Below are 15,998 nucleotides of genomic sequence, written 5' to 3'. Positions count from 1 at the left end.
GTTGCAGTGAGCCAATATCACGCCACTGCACTCCAGCCTGGGCAACAGAGCGAGACTCCCATCTCAAAAAAAAAAAAAACATACACACACACACAAAACACCCATCAATCATCGGGAGGCTGAGGCAGGAGAATTGCTTGAACTTGGGAGGCAGAGGTTCACTCAGCCTCCCAAGTAGCTGGGACCACAGGTACCTGCCACCACACCTGGCTAATTTGTGTATTTTTAGTAGAGACAGGGTTTCACCATATTGGTCAGGCTGGTCTAGAACTGCTGACCTCGTGATCTGCCCACCTCAGCCTCTCAAAGTGCTGGGATTACAGGTGTGAGCCACCATGCCTGGCCAAAAACATAAACATTATTTTTAACAAACATTAAACTAAAAGGAAATAGAAGAGAATGTTTATGTAACCTTGGTTAGGAAGTCTTGAAAGCATGACCCCAAAGGTGGAAATCATTAAGAAAAACACTGATGGGACTAAATATACTCTGAAATGTCTAACCCAAGTTTGTCCAACCCTTGGCCCAGTGTGGCCTAACACAAATTCATCAACTTTCTGAAAACATTCGGAGATCTCATCAGCTACCGTTAGTGTTAGTGTACCTCACGTGTGGCCCGAGACAATTCTTCCAACGTGGCCAGGGAAGCCAAAAGATTGTTACCTTGTCAGCTCCGCAAAACAAACCAGGATAAATATTCCTGGAGATTTCACAAACCCACAAAAGAAAGGCAAGGACCCCAGCGGGGAAAGAGGAAACGAATTCGTAACTGGGCAGTTCACCGAAGAGCACACTCCAGTGGCGGGTGCCCAAGGGAAACACGCTCAGTCTCACTCATAGACACAGCAGGACAAATGACATTAACAAAAGTTAACCATTTCATTTTATTTTGAGACAGGGTCTCACTCTGTCACCCAGGCTGAAGGGCAGTGGCGATCTAGGCTCACTGCAACCTCCTCCTCCTGGGTTCAAGTGATTGTCCCACCTCAGCCTATCAAGGAGCTGGGACCACAGGTGTGCACCACTGCACCGGGCAAATTTTTTTTTTTTTTTTTTTTTTTTTTTGAGACGGAGTCTTGCTCTGTAGCCCGGGCTGGACTGCAGTGGCCGGATCTCAGCTCACTGCAAGCTCTGCCTCCCGGGTTTACGCCATTCTCCTGCCTCAGCCTCCGGAGTAGCTGGGACTACAGGCGCCCGCCACCTCGCCCGGCTAGTTTTTTGTATTTTTAGTAGAGACGGGGTTTCACCGTGTTAGCCAGGATGGTCTCGATCTCCTGACCTCGTGATCTGCCCGTCTCGGCCTCCCAAAGTGCTGGGATTACAGGCTTGAGCCACCGCGCCCGGCCCCGGGCAAATTTTTGTATTTTTTATAGAGACGGAGTTTCGCCACGTTGCCCAGGCTGGTCTCGAACTCCAGGGCCCAAGCGATCCGTCTGCCTCAGCCTCCCACAGTGTGGGCCATGCCCAGCCTAAAAGTTAAGCATTTTAAAATGTGTTGGTGAGAATATAGGGTAACAGGTCTGTAGTACAGTAGGAGTGGGAATTTGAAATGGTAGTTATTGGTCAAGTGTGGTGGTTCACGCCTGTAAATCCCAGCACTTCAGGAGGCTGAGGTGGGCAGATTACCTGAGGTCGGGAGTTTGAGACCAGCCTGACCAACATGGAGAAACCCCATCTCTACTAAAAATACAAAAAACAATTAGCCGGGCCTGGTGGTGCATGCCTGTAATCCCAGCTACTCGGGAGGCTGAGGCAGGAGAATCACTTGAACCTGGGAGGCAGAGGTTGCAGTGAGCCAAGATCACGACATTGCACTCCAGCCTGGGCGACAAGAGCAAAATTCCGTCTCAAAAAAAAAAAAGATGTTACCATTCAGGAAGCAGACTGCAGGGTCCAGCCCTGTGCTATTTTTGCAACATCTTGTGAATCTATAAGTAGTCCAAAATAAAAACTATAAAATAAAAAATCAAAAGAGAAAAGAAAACCTTTAGTAAGGGGGGGTGGGGTCAGAGGTTCATATAAGTTTAAGAGGAAGAACCAGCTTCACCACAGGCAGCCTTGGTTGGTGCTACCTTAAACATGAAGGTAGCTACCTTATGTTTACAAAGCTACCTACCTTAACATGAAGCTATTTTGTTCCAGAGGCAGGTGTCTAAGTGTTTTGTTTATTTTTGGAAGAATATCAATAGTTGAGTTTTGTGGTAGCCTGAAGAAATACTGAAAGAAGAGCCAAACCTCTGGCATGTTACGATTCTCCATTACAAAATAATTACCAGCTTCCTCAAAACCATTCATTAAAATCATTTCCCTTTCTACTGTGGGGAAAGAACCGATACACATAGCATTTATAATAATACTCCCCAATACTTCCCGAGCAAATGCCAGAGTTTAAAAGGGGTCGTCACCAAAGTCGGACAACGTGGTGACAATGAAAATGCCCCAAAGGGTGGGACGTCTTACTGCTATACAGCCTCTGCACAAGCTTTCACACCGGCCTGGCCACAGAAAAGGCCTTAACACTAGTAAGGCCTGTCTTTGGAAAATTAAAAAGTTGGTCAGGAATTCCTTCACAGGATCCCCAGGTAAGACTTCCTTTTGGAAACTACTCAGCCACCAGAAAACAGGGGTAGTTATTAAAAGCCACAACAGCAAGGCAGCCAAAGCCGGCCAGGCAGTTCATGATTCAACCAGTTTGCAAATAAGGACACCATGAGATAGGCCCAAAGATTTACTCATCAATGGCAAGAAGATACCAATGTTTTTCTCGACTGTGGTCGTTAAAAATACCAGAAACAGTAGCCAGAGCTTCAAGAACCTGATTGACAGAGAAAATCCCCATGGACCCAGGTCAGAGAGACTTGAGCAGGGCACTGTCCTTGCTGTACTTGAGCATCCATACCATTGACCACAGAGAGGCAGGCCATGTGGCTATTTAAAAACACAGAAAAACAGAACTCAGCAAGCTAATAACCAAAAAATTTAACTTCATGGCCGGGCATGGTGGTTCACGCCTATAATCCTAGTGTTTTGGGAGGCTGAAGCAGGAGGATGACTTGAGGCCAAGAGGTCGAGACCAGTCTGGGCAACATGGGGAGACCCTATCTCTACAAAAAGTAAAATAAAATTAGTCACATGTAGTGGCACGTGCTTGTAATCACAGCTACCTGGGAGGCTGAGGTGGGAAGTTAGCTTGAGCCCAAGAAGTTGAGGCTGCAGTGAGCTGTGATCACTATCATTACATTCCAGTTTGGGCAACAGAGTGAGACCCTGTTTCAAAAAAAAAGTGAGGGCTCGGAAAAGAAAATTTGTCAATATGATATGTATTAATTAAGGTAAAAGACCTGACACTAGCTGGGTGTGGTAGCTCACGCCTGTAATCCCAGCACTTTGCGAGGCCGAGGTGGGTAGATCGCCAGGTCAGGAGTTCGAGACCAGCCTGGCCAACATGGTGAAACCCCATCTCTACTAAAAACACAAAAAATTAACCGGGCGTGGTGGTGCGCATCAGTAATTTCAGCTACTAAGGAGGCTGAGGCAGGAGAATCGTTTGAACCTGGGAGGCAGAGATTGCCGTGAGCCGAGATCACGCCATTGCACTCCAGCCTGGGTGACAGGGTGAGACTCAAAAAAAAAAAAGACCTGACACCAAAAATAACTTGAAGAAAGATAAACACAATACCCCATATATGGTTATTCAAACAGATGATTCCCCTGGCCTACAGAACTATCAGTAAGCCCATGGTGACTCATGCCTATAATCCTAGCATTTTGGGAGGCCGAGGTGGACAGATCACTTGAGAACAGGAGTTCAAGACCAGGCTGGCCAACGTGGTGAAATCCCGTCTCTATTAAAAATACAAAACTGGGTGGGTATGGTGGCGTCTGCCTGTAATCTCAGCTACTGGGAAGGCTGAAGCACGAGAATCACTTCAGCCTGGGAGGTAGAAGATGCGGTGAGGCAAGACTACTACTGCACTCCAGCCTGGGCAACAGACCAAGACTCTGTCTCAAAAAAAAAGGACCGTCAGTAAACCAGCCGTCCACTCTAGGCCACTGAGACTGCCACACCTGTCTGTCCTCCAGAGAGTCCACAGGCTACCCAGTCCTGAGAGGAAACTCTGATCAGGAGGAAGAACAAAAAAATCCAGCATCAGTTTGCACAGCTCATTAACATTTTGGCGGGGGTGGGGTAGGAATGCCACAGTCCATGCTGAAAGGAAGTAACGGGTCTCTCCCTTTTCTCCAAGAGTTCTTTCTCTAAGAAGTTTACTGAGTCACAGAGAACAGAAAATAAAAACAAAAGTCTCATTCTAATTGCTCTTTTTTTTTTTTTTTTTTTTTGACACAGAGTCTTGCACTGTTGCCCGGGCTGGAGTGCAATGGCGCGATCTTGGCTCACTGCAACATCTGCCTCCTGGTTTCAAGCGATTCTCCTGCATCAGCCTCCTGAGTAGCTGGGATTACAGGCATGTGCTACCACGTCAGGCTAATTTTGTATTTTTAGTAGGGATGGGGTTTCTTCATATTGGTCAGGCTGGTCTTGAACTCTCTACCACTGTGTAGTAGGGGCGGTGGCTGCGCTGAGCCACTGCGCCCAGCCTCTAATTGCTTTTTAATTAGGAAAAGTATATGTACTCAGGAAGGGCAGAATAAAAATCATCACCACAAATCCACAAATAAAAAGGAATTCAAGGCCGACGCGGTGGCTCACACCTGTAATCCCAGCACTCTGGGAGGCCAAGGCGGGTGGATCACGAGGTCAGGAGATCGAGACCATCCTGGCTAACAAGGTGAAACATTGTCTACTAAAAATACAAAAAATTACCCGGCCGTGGTGGTGGGCACCTGTAGTCCCAGCTACTCGGGAGGCTGAGACAGGAAACTGGAGTGAACCTGTGAGGCAGAGCTTGCAGTGAGCCAAGATCGTGCCATTTGTACTCCAGCCTGGGAGACAGAGCGAGACTTTGTCTCCCAAAAAAAAAAAAAAAAAAAAAGCAATTTAATATTTTGAAAATAGGCGGTCAAAAAAATTAAAGAAAGAAAGAAAATAGTTAAAAAGTGAAAAATAAAAATGAAAATAGGTGGTCTAGGTCAGGCATGGTGGCTCACGCCTATAATTCCACCACAGTGGGAAGCTGAGGTGGGTGGATCACCTGAGGTCAGGAGTTCGAGACCAGCCTGACCAACATAGAGAAACCCCATCTCTACTAAAAATACAAAATTAGTTGGGCGTGGTGGTGCACACCTGTAATCCCAGCTACTTGGGAGGCTGAGGTGGGAGAATTGCTTGAACCCGGGAGGTGGAGGTTGCAGTGAGCTGAGATCACACCATTGCACTCCAGCCTGGGTTACAGGGTAAGACTCCATCTCAGAAAAAAAAAAAAAAAAAAAAGGAAAATAGATATTTTCTAATTTTTTTAATTGCAGAATTTGATGAAAACTTTTTTTTTTTTTGACACAGGGTCTTGCTCTGTTGTCCAGGTTGGAATGAAGTGGTACAATAATGGCTCACTGCAGCCTTGAACCCCCTGGGCTCAAGAGATCCTCCTGCCTCAGGCTCCCCAGTAGCTGGGAGCACAGGCATGCACCAGCTAATTTTTATCCAGCTAGTCTTTAAATTTTTTGTAGAAATAGTAGCCTCACTATGTTGCCCAGGCTCGTCTGTAACTCCTGGGTTCACGTCATCCTCCCACCTCTGCCTCCCAAAGTGCTAGAATTACAGGTGTGAACCATCGTGCCCAGCCTGAAGCAGACAGTCATTTTTGGTTTTTTTTTTCTTTCTTTTTCTGTAGACCTCCTCTGTGGTCAAGATAGTGTTTTAGGGCTAGGCACAGTAGCATACACTTGTAATCCCAGCAACTTCAGGAGGCTAAAGCAGGAGGCAGGAAGATCACTTGAGCTCAGGAGTTTGAGACCAGCCTGAGCAACGTGGCAAAACCCTGCCTCTACAAAAAAATACAAAAACTAGCCAGGTGGTATGTGCCTCTAGTCCCAGCTATGCGAGAGACTGAGGCGGGAGGTTCCCTTGAGCCTGGGAGGTCAAGGCTTGGGTGAGCCGAGATCTCGCCACTGCATTCCAGTCTGGGCAACAGGGCAAGACCCTGTCTCAAAAAAAAAGAGAAGAAAACAGTGTTTTAAATGGATAAAATATTTAGTTAAAATTTAGAGAAAAACTATGATTATAGATTAATATTACTATCTAGTTTCACCAGTCAGAAACAGAAATTGGGGCCGGGCGCGGTGGCTCAAGCCTGTAATCCCAGCACTTTGGGAGGCCGAGACGGGCGGATCACGAGGTCAGGAGACCGAGACCATCCTGGCTAACACGGTGAAACCCCGTCTCTACTGAAAAATACAAAAAACTAGCCGGGCGAGGTGGTGGGCGCCTGTAGTCCCAGCTACTCGGGAGGCTGAGGCAGGAGAATGGCGGGAACCCGCGAGGCGGAGCTTGCAGTGAGCTGAGATCGCACCACTGCACTCCAGCCTGGGCGGCAGAGCAAGACTCTGTCTCAAAAAAAAAAAAAAAAAAAAAGAAACAGAAATTGGAAGGATTTTGTCAATGGATTAAAAAATAATAATAATAAGCCCCCAGCTGGGTGTCTCACAACTGTAATTCCAGCACTCTAGGAGGCCAAGGCGGCCAGATCACTTGAGGTCAGGAGTTTGAGACCAACCTGGCCAACATGGTGAAACCCCGCCTCTACTAAAAATACAAAAATTAGCTGGCATGTGGTGCGTGCCTATAATCCCAGCTACTAGGGAGGATGAAGCAGGAGAATCGCTTGAACCCAGGAGGCAGAGGTTGCAGTGAGCTGAGATCGCACCATTGTACTCCAGCCTGGGCAACAAGAACAAGACTCTGCCTCAAAAAAAAGAAAAAAAAAAAAAAAAAAGGCCCAGGTGCAGTGGCCCAGGCCTTAAATAAGTTTAGGGTGACCCCTGCTAACCCTGGTTAACTACATTCCACCCCAGAAAACTCAGTATTTTTCTTTCAAAGCACTCATCATACTTCTCTCACCTGGGAGAAAGAAAGCTATTTATTTAAGGCCAGGAAGATGTCCACTGCGTCCCCTGAGTCAAACGGATGAAAGAGAATTTAAAAGACAAGTAAGATAACTCACAATCATTCTCTCTGCCTCAGGATCTGAATTTTCCCACAGACTTCATGATCCATAATCACTAACCAATCTTGGAGCAAGTGTGCCCAAATGCTTGTCCCCAAATCCAGCTGCTATACACACAAACGACTTAAGAAATGTATTTGCAAAATGTGGCTGTGTCACCACCAAGAATACTCTGGGTATTTGACAGTAATTCAACATGAGCCTCAGAGACACCCACAGTAGCCAATGGAGCTTCAGAGACACCCACAGTAGCCAATGAGGCAGATGTTTCAGATGAGCAAAGTAGATGTCAGACAAGGACAGCTCCTGTGTCCAACTGTTTACAGCAAGCAGCTATTTCTCTCTCCACCAAGAATAATCTCAAGACAAAGAACAGGCCCGTAACCATTTTTCCAGAACCACTTTAAAGATCATGGTTCCATGACAAAGGCAAAAGTATCACAGCACTTTCAGTCAACACTCAAAAGCCCAAACACAAGTTCCTTTCCTTTACAGAACTGAAAAACTTTTACAGTACTTGAGAAGGGCTCACAGTGCCTCCTAAAAATAAGTTGAGGGTGAACAGCTGATGGGCAACTATTACACAGAGTAAGTTTTGTAGTCTATCCAGAAAATACCATGGGGTAAGCCTTTCTCCTGAATTCCAAGGCAGATTTCCTGCAACTCCCCCACAAATTAGTGTTAATTTTATTTATTCATTTATTTTTGAGACGGAGTCTCACTCTGTCACCCAGGCTGGAGTGCAGTGGCGCAATCTCACCTCACCGGAAGCTCTGCCTCCCGGGTTCACACTGTTCTCCTGCCTCAGCCTCCCATGTAGCTGGGACTACAGGTGCCCGTCACCACACCTGGCTAATTTTTTTGTATTTTCAGTAGAGACAGAGTTTCACCACATTAGCCAGGATGGTCTCAATCTCCTGACCTTGTGATCCATCCTCCTCAGCCTCCCAAAGTGCTGGGATTACAGGCGTGAGCCACTGCACCCGACCCAACTTTTATTTAATTTTATTTTTTCTTGAGACAGAGTCTTGCTCTGTCGCCCAGGCTGGAATGCAGTAGTGCAATCTCAGCTCACTGCAACCTCCGCCTCCTGGGTTCAAGCGATTCTCCTGCCTCAGCCTCCCGAGTAGGTGAGACTACAGGCGCCCACCACCATGCCCAGCTAATTTTTTGTATCTTTTAGTAGAGACAGGGTTTCACCGTGTTAGCCAGGATGGTCTCCATCTCCTGACCTCGTGATCCGCCTGCCTCGGCCTCCCAAAGTGTTGGGATTACAGGCATGAGCCACTGCGCCCGGCCCCATGAAGAATTTTGCAAAGCACAAGCAGGTACAAAATTCACCAAGTTTGCAGGGTTTTTTTTAATTTTTTTATTTTTGAGACGTAGTCTCGCTCTGTTGCCCAGGCTGGAGTGTAGTGGCATGAACTTGGCTCACCACAACCTTCGCCTCCTGGGTTCAAGCAATTCTCCTGCCTCAGCCTCCTGAGTAGCTGGACTACAGGCACATGCCATGACACCCAGTTAATTTTTTTTTTGTATTTTCAGTAGAGATGGGGTTTCACTATGTTACCCAGGATGGTCTCGATCTCCTGACCTCATGATCCACCCACCTCAGCCTCCCAAAGTGCTGAGATTACAGGCATGAGCCACGGCGACCGGCCAGGGTTTTTTTTTGGTTTCTTTTTTTTTTGAGATGGAATCTTACTCTGTCGCCCAGGCTGGAGTGCAGTGGTGCCATCTCAGCTCACTGCAAGCTCCGCCTCCTGGGTTCATGCCATTCTCTCTCAGCCTGACGAGCAGCTGGGACTACAGGCGCCAGCTACCAAACCCAGCTTATTTATTTATTTATTTATTTATTTATTTATTTATTTATTTATTTGGTGAGACGGAGATTTACTCCTGTTGCACAGTCTGGAGTGCAATGGTGCTATCTCGGCTCACTGCATTCTCCTGCCTCAGCCTCCTGAGTAGCTAGGATTACAGGCATGTGCCACCATACCCGGCTAATTTTGTATTTTTAGTAGAGACAGGGTTTCACTGTGTTGCCCAGGCTGATCTCAAACTCCTGACCTCAGGTGATCCACCCGCCTCGGCCTCCCAAAGTGCTGGGATTACAGGCATGAGCAACTGCGCCCAGCCAACACCCGGCTAACTTTTGTATTTTTAGTCGAGACGGGGTTTCACCATGTTAGCCAGGATGGTCTTGATCTCCTGAACTCCTGATCTACTCGCCTAGGCCTCCCAAAGTGCTGGGATTTTAGGTGTGAACGACCGCCCCCAGTCGGTTTTTTTATGTGTTTTTGAGACAGAGTCTCGCTCTGTTGCCCAGGCTGGAGTGCAATGGCGTGATCTTGGCTCACTGCAAACTCTACCTCCCAGGTTCATTCCATTCTCCTGCCTCAGCCTCCCAAGTGGCTGGGACTGTAGGCACCCATCACCACACCTAATTTTTTCTATTTTTAGTAGAGATGGGGTTTCACCATGTTAGCCAGGATGGTCTTGATCTCCTGACCTGGTGATCTGCCCCCCTCGGCCTCCCAAAGGGCTGGGATTATAGGCGTGAGCCACCTTGCCTGGCCAGAAGAGTAATTTATTAATGTATTCATTAATAAATTAGGCCGGGCCCTAGCTAATTAATCAGATTCCCAGAGATTAGGGCCACAACCCCAGCTGAAATCACAGCACTAGGCACTCTTGTCCCACAGGAGTGGTAAGTTGCATAGTGGTTTTAAAATGTTTGGATGGGGGGCAGGGGCAGGGGTGGTGGCTCATGCTTCTAATTCCAGCACTTTGGGAAGCCAAGGCGGGCAGATCACCTGAGGTCAGGAGTTCCAGATCAGCCTGGCCAACATGGCGAAAACTCGCCTCTACCAAAAATACAAAAATTAGCCGGGCATGGTGATGCACGCCTGTAATCTCAGCTACTTGGGAGGCTGAGGCAGGACAATCGCTTGAACCTGGGAGGTGGGGGTTGCAGTGAGCCGAGATGGAACCACTGCACTCCAGTTGGGCAACAGAGTGAGAATCTATCTCAAAATAAATAAATAAATGAAATAGCCCGGGCACGATGGCTCATGTCTGTAATCCTAGCACTTTGTGAGGCCGAGGTGGGAGGATTACTTGAGGCCAGGAGTTTGAGACTAGCCCAGCCAACATGGTAAAACCCCATCTTTACTAAAAATAAAAAAAATTAGCTGGGCGTGGTAGTGCATGCTTGTAGTCCGGGCTCCTCAGGAGGCTGAGGCAAGAGAATAGCCGAACCGAGGACGAGGAATGAGCCAAGATCACGTCACTGCACTTCAGCCTGGGTGACAGAGGGAGACTCTATCTCAAAAAAAAAAAAAAAAAAAAAAAAAAGGTTTTCATTAACAAGTATTGTGGTGGAAACCTTCCACTTTCACTCTGAGATCACCTGCTCTAAGGGAAGATAATTACCGTGTGAGGACATGGGCCCTAAGGGAAGTTCCATGAGGCAAGGAACTGAGGGCTCCTGCCACCAGCCAAGAGGGAACTGAGGCTTCCAGTCACTAGCCTTGTGAGTGAGCCACCTTGGAATCAGATCCTCCAGCCCTGGTCCAGTTTTTATTTTATTTGTTCTTTTTAAATTTTTGACCTCTAGAAAGACCAGAAAAGGCACCATCAAGTTTTTAGACACCTGCAGCCCCAGCCAACATCTTGGTTGCAACTCCATGAGACCCAAAGTCATAATCACCCAGATAAGCCACTGATCAATTCCTGACCCACAGAAACTGTTGGATAATAAATATTTGTCACTTTAATCCATTAAACTTTGTGTTGCTACAAGCAGCAGAAAACCATTACAAGTCAGCAGAATGGAAACAGGAGCCTGAAAAGAAAGTGAAGGGGTGGGCATGGTGGCTCATACCTGTAATCCTAACACTTGGCAAGGCCAAGGCAGGAGGACTGCTTGAAGCCAGGAGTTTGAGACCTGCCTGGACAACATAGTGAGACCCCATCTAGATATTAAAAAAAAAAATACACAAATAAACAAACAGGCTGGATGCGGTGGCTCACATTTATAATCCCAGCACTTCAGGAGGCAAACAAAGGAGGGTCATTTGGGCGCAGGAGTTTAGGACCAGACTGGGAAAGAAAGTGAGACCCCATCCCTACAAAAAATTTTAATTTTTTTTTTTTTTTTTTTGAGATAGAATCTCGCTCTGTCACCAGAGTGTAGTGGCATGATCTCGGCTCACTGCAACCTCCACCTCCTGGGTTCAAGCGATTCTCCTGCCTCAGCCTCCCAAGTAGCTGGGACTACAGGTGTGCACCACCACACCCAATTAATTTTTGTATTTTTAGTAGAGACAGGGTTTCACCATGTTAGACAGGATGGTCTCAATCTCTTGACCTCGTGATCTGCTAGCCCCAGCCTCCCAAAGTGCTAGGATTACAGGCATGAGCCACCGTGTCCAGCCAAAAATTTTTAAGAAAAATAAATATGGGTGTTGTGGCACATGCCTGTAGTTCCAGACACTCAGGAGGGTGAAGCAAAAGGAAAAAAAGAGGGCCAGGTGCGGTGGCTCACACCTGTAATCCAAACACTTTGGGAGGTCGAGGGGGGCAGATCACCTGCAGTCAGGAGTTTGAAACCAGCCTGGCCCACATGGTAAAACCCCGTCTCTATTAAAATACAAAAAAAAATTAGCTGGGCATGGTGGTGGGCACCTGTAATCCCAGCTACTTGGAAAGCTGAGGGTGGAGAATCGCTTGAACCCGTGAGACAGAGGTTGCAGTGACCTGAGATCTTGCCACTGCACTCCAACCTGGGCAACAAGAGCGAAACTCAGTCTCAAGAAAAAGAAAAAAAGAAAAGGAAAAAAAAAAGACGGAATCCTCCACCATTTCTAAATCCTGATGATCTCATTCAAGCCCTTGACCCCATCTTACTTCTGGTTCCTTGGACTTCCCAGAGCAAAAGCGAATGGAATGCTTCCATAGCGTGAACTAGTTTTAATAGGTTTTCGATGCTTGATGCCAAAAGCATCCCAATTAGTATGGCAAGGACTAAGAGAACTGGTACAATGCCCAAATCCATGTCCACTTGAGGCCAGGGTCATTCTATTTCCTCCTCCCCTGCTCTGCACTTACTCTTTAGCATTTTTTTTTTTTTTTGAGATGAAGTCTTGCTCTTGTCACCCAGGCTGGAGTGCAATGGGGTGATCTCAGCTCACTACAACCTCTGCCTCCCGGGTTCAAGCGATTCTCCTCCCTCAACCTCCCAAGTAGCTGGGATTACAAGTGCCTGCCACCACGCCTGGCTAATTTTTTATTTTTAGTAGAGACGGGGTTTCACCATGATGGCCATGCTGGTCTCTGAACTCTTGGACCTCAGGTGATCCGCCTGCCTCAGCCTCCCAAAGTGCTGGGATGGCAGGCGTGAGCCACCGCGCCCGGCCCAGCAAGCTCCATTTTTTATTTATCTAATATACCACCTGTATCCTCCAGTAGAATAGAAGCTCCTTGAGGACAGGAAGTTCTTTTGTTGAGTACTATATCCTCAGCCCCTAGAACCATCCCTGGCTCCTAGCAGACACTCGGAGAGTATTTGTTGAGTTATTCTGCTCTAATTGAATGCAGACTGAAATTGCAATCAAAGAAGTAGTGTCATCTGATGCTGGCGCTAGAAAGACACCAGCAGCCAATACAAGGAAGGGAGCGCGTCACAGCCTCCTCAGCTGGAATCACAAGGTTCAGAACCCGGGAGTAAACGAAATTGCCTACCCTGAGAACCTATCAGTCTGTCCATGGGCAATCTCTCTCTCCTTGACAACTCTCGGCCAACGAACGTAGGGGAGAGCCAGGAACGCTAATCACAGTGTTTGGCCTGAGTCCCTCCCACAGACAGCAACCTCGGCTGCGCTCGGGGCGCTTTCCCGGGCTGCCGGACGCACGAGCTTGCAGACCGCGTCCTGAGAGGACACGCCTCTCTGATTCCCGCGAGGCTTCTCATCCACATTCTTCCACCAGAAAAAAACACCCTCAGGCAACCTGGGCGGCACCAACGGCGAAACTGGCCGCGGCGGGGAGGTAAAACCCCGCTTTGAGGAACAATGGGGTTTATTCTGAACGCCACTGAAGCCCAGGCTGCGGCAACCGGGAAAACCCGAGAATCAGCCTCCAGAGGCGCTGCGACCGGCCCACTGAAGGCCTTGGGGCCCCGCCGCAGCCTCCCGGCCCGCACCCGACTCGGGAAGGCGGAGGAGTTGGGCGGCAGCACAGGCGGGGTCCTCCAGGGGCCGAGGGACTGGGGAACCTGGGGGCCGGGGTCGCCGAGGCAGGGGGACCGCGTCCCAGAACAAAGGGGCGGCCTGCGGCACCCCTGCGGCGTGCACGCGCGAGGACGAGGCCGCGCTCACTCACCTGCCGCCGCGCCCTCTCACCCGCCCGCGCCGCGGGCCCGCCCCCTGGCGTCACTTCCGACCAAAAGGGCGGGCAGGGCCGGAAATGCTCGGGCTCTGACCCCGCCCCGCCGGCCTGCTTCGGTTGCTCAGCAACGCGGATCGTGGGCGCGGCCTCCTTCGGGAACCTGGCAGTGTCCTGTTTGTTGCTGTCGCAATGGATGCTGAATGTCCTCGCCCCTCTTCGTTCCCTTCCCCCCCTCCGTCCTTGCTCCTCTCCGTCCTCTTTCCCCTCCTTCCCTGCGTCCTTGCGGCGTCCTCGCTCCCCTCTCCGTCCTCTCCCCACCGTGTCCTCTTCTCGCCTTCTTTCTCGACGTCGACCCGCGATCGCCGATCGCCGGCCTCGTCCCTGCCTCCCGGTGCTCCCAGCGTTTCTCCTCTTTGACCACGAGGAGAATTGCTGGCAGTGGGGATGCGAATTTTCGACCTTGAAATATTGTGCCAAATTGGGAGTGTCACGTGGTTGTACTGACACCCCACGTTGATCAATATTGGGGATGATGATTAGAATCACCACACAGATCAGGGTATCTAAGAACTCCGGCTCAAGCAAGCCTTCCGCCTCCACCTCCGGAGTAGCTGGAACTACAGGCAGGTGCCACCACGCCCGGCTGAATTTTTCCTGTTTTTTAGAGACGGGGTGTCACTGTGTTGCCCAGTCTGGTCTCACCTGAACTCAAGTGATCCGCCCGCCTGGGCCTCCCAAAGTGCTGGAATTACAGGCATGAGCCATGGCGCCCGGCCATCTTCCCTATTTTTGGATGAGGGTATGTAAATTATCTATCGCATTTTATGTTCAGTGTGTGGAGGAAAGGTAATGTGTCTTGTTAATTCACAGGTCTCTGCATGAACAAGAGTTGCACCTGGAAAAGTTCACCCAAGAGAAGGCCCAGTGGAAAGAAAAAGTTGGGGCTGACTTGTAAACAGTTTAAAATTTTAATGCATTTTTTATTCCATACACATATCCTTCTTCAAGGCTTTAAACATTCCTGTTTTATGGGGTTTGACCCCAAAATCTAAGTAAACAACCATTGGTTGACCAGTAGACTAGGTTGATTTAGGAATGACCCCTTGAAAGACATACTCAAAAATAAAAACAAGAATTAAAAAACCCCACAAAGCCAACGAATGAGTAGAGACATCAGCAGTCAAACACTGTGGGAGAAAGAGACTCTAACAAAATTACTCTGGGGCCGGGCACAGTGGCTCTTGCATGTAATCCCAGCAGTTTGGGAGGCTGAGGCAGGCGAATCACTTGAGGTCAGGAGTTTGAGGTCAGCCTGGCCAACATGGCAAAAACTGTTCCCGACTAAAAAGACAAAAATTAGCTGGGCATGGTTGCCTGCACCTGTAATCACAGCTACTTGGGAGGCTGAGGCAGGAGAATTGCTTGAATCTGGGAGGCAGAGGTTGCGGTGAGCTGAGATCATGCCACTACACTCCAGCCTAGATGACAGAGCAAAACTCTGTCTCAAGAGAAAAAAAAAAAAAAAAGAAATTACTCTAGGCCAGGCATGGTGACTCATACCTGTAATCCCAGCGCTTTGGGAGGCCAAGGCAGGAAGAGGATTGCTTGACCTCAGAAATTTGAGACCAGCCTGGGCTACATAGTGAGACTGCCATCTTTATTTATTTAAAAAAAAATTTTTTGGCTAGGCACAGTGGCTCATGCCTGTAATCCCAGCACTTCGGGGGGCCAAGGCAGGTGGATCACGAGATCAAGAGATCGAGACCAGCCTGGCCAGCATGGCGAAATCCTGTCTCTACTAAAAATACAAAAAATAGCCAGGCATGGTGGTGCATGCTTGTAGTCCCAGCTACTTGGGAAGCTGAGGCAGGAGAATCGCTTGAACCCAGGACTTGGAGGTTGCAATGAGCCGAGATCGCGCCACTGCGCTCCAGCCTGGGCGACAGAGTGAGACTCCATCTCCAAAAAAAAGAAAAGAAAAAAAAAAAAAGGCCGGGCGGGGTGGCTCAACCCTGTAATCCCAGCACTTTGGGAGGCTGAGGCGGGCGGATCACAAGGTCAGGAGATAGAGACCATCCTGGCTAACACGGTGAAACCCCATCTCTACTAAAAATTAAAAAAATTAGCCAGGCGTGGTGGCGGGCGCCTGTAGTCCCAGCTACTTGGGAGGCTGAGGCAGGAGAATGGCGTGAACCTGGGAGATGGAGGTTGCAGTGACCTAAGAAGATCCAGATCCTGTCTCAAAAAAAAAAAAAAAAAAGGCCGGGCACAGTGGCTCATGCCTGTAATCCCAGCACTTTGGGAGACGGAGGCGGGGAGGTGGATCACCTGAGGTCGGGAGTTCAACACCAGCCTGACCAACATGTAGAAACCCAGTCTCTACTAAAAATACAAAATTAGCCAGATGTAGTGTCGCATTCCTGTAATCCTAGCTACTCGGGAGGCTGAGGCAGGAGAGTTGCTTCAACCAGGGAGGCAAAGGTT

The 15,998-nt window shown here is 48.7% G+C and overlaps 1 protein-coding gene across 4 annotated transcripts in view; it reads right to left on the bottom strand.

Annotated features, from left to right (window-relative positions):
• The window catches only part of FAM234A (family with sequence similarity 234 member A), a 34,957-nt gene extending 21,324 nt beyond the window's left edge, over positions 1-13,633 (bottom strand). For 2 of the 4 annotated variants that reach the window (XM_073014959.1, XM_037990083.2), the window contains exon 1: positions 13,509-13,633. The gene's annotated coding sequence lies outside the window, so the exon portion shown is untranslated. Of the gene's footprint in view, positions 1-7,121; positions 7,222-11,010; positions 11,102-13,508 lie in introns of those variants that run through there. The other 2 variants (XM_037990084.2, XM_037990085.2) reach the window with 2 other exon arrangements.
• Between the last annotated feature and the right edge of the window lie 2,365 nt (positions 13,634-15,998).

Source organism: Chlorocebus sabaeus, chromosome 5 (genome assembly GCF_047675955.1).
Source record: "Chlorocebus sabaeus isolate Y175 chromosome 5, mChlSab1.0.hap1, whole genome shotgun sequence".
Lineage (NCBI taxonomy): Eukaryota > Metazoa > Chordata > Mammalia > Primates > Cercopithecidae > Chlorocebus > Chlorocebus sabaeus.
This window is presented reverse-complemented; position numbering and strand designations above follow the sequence as displayed.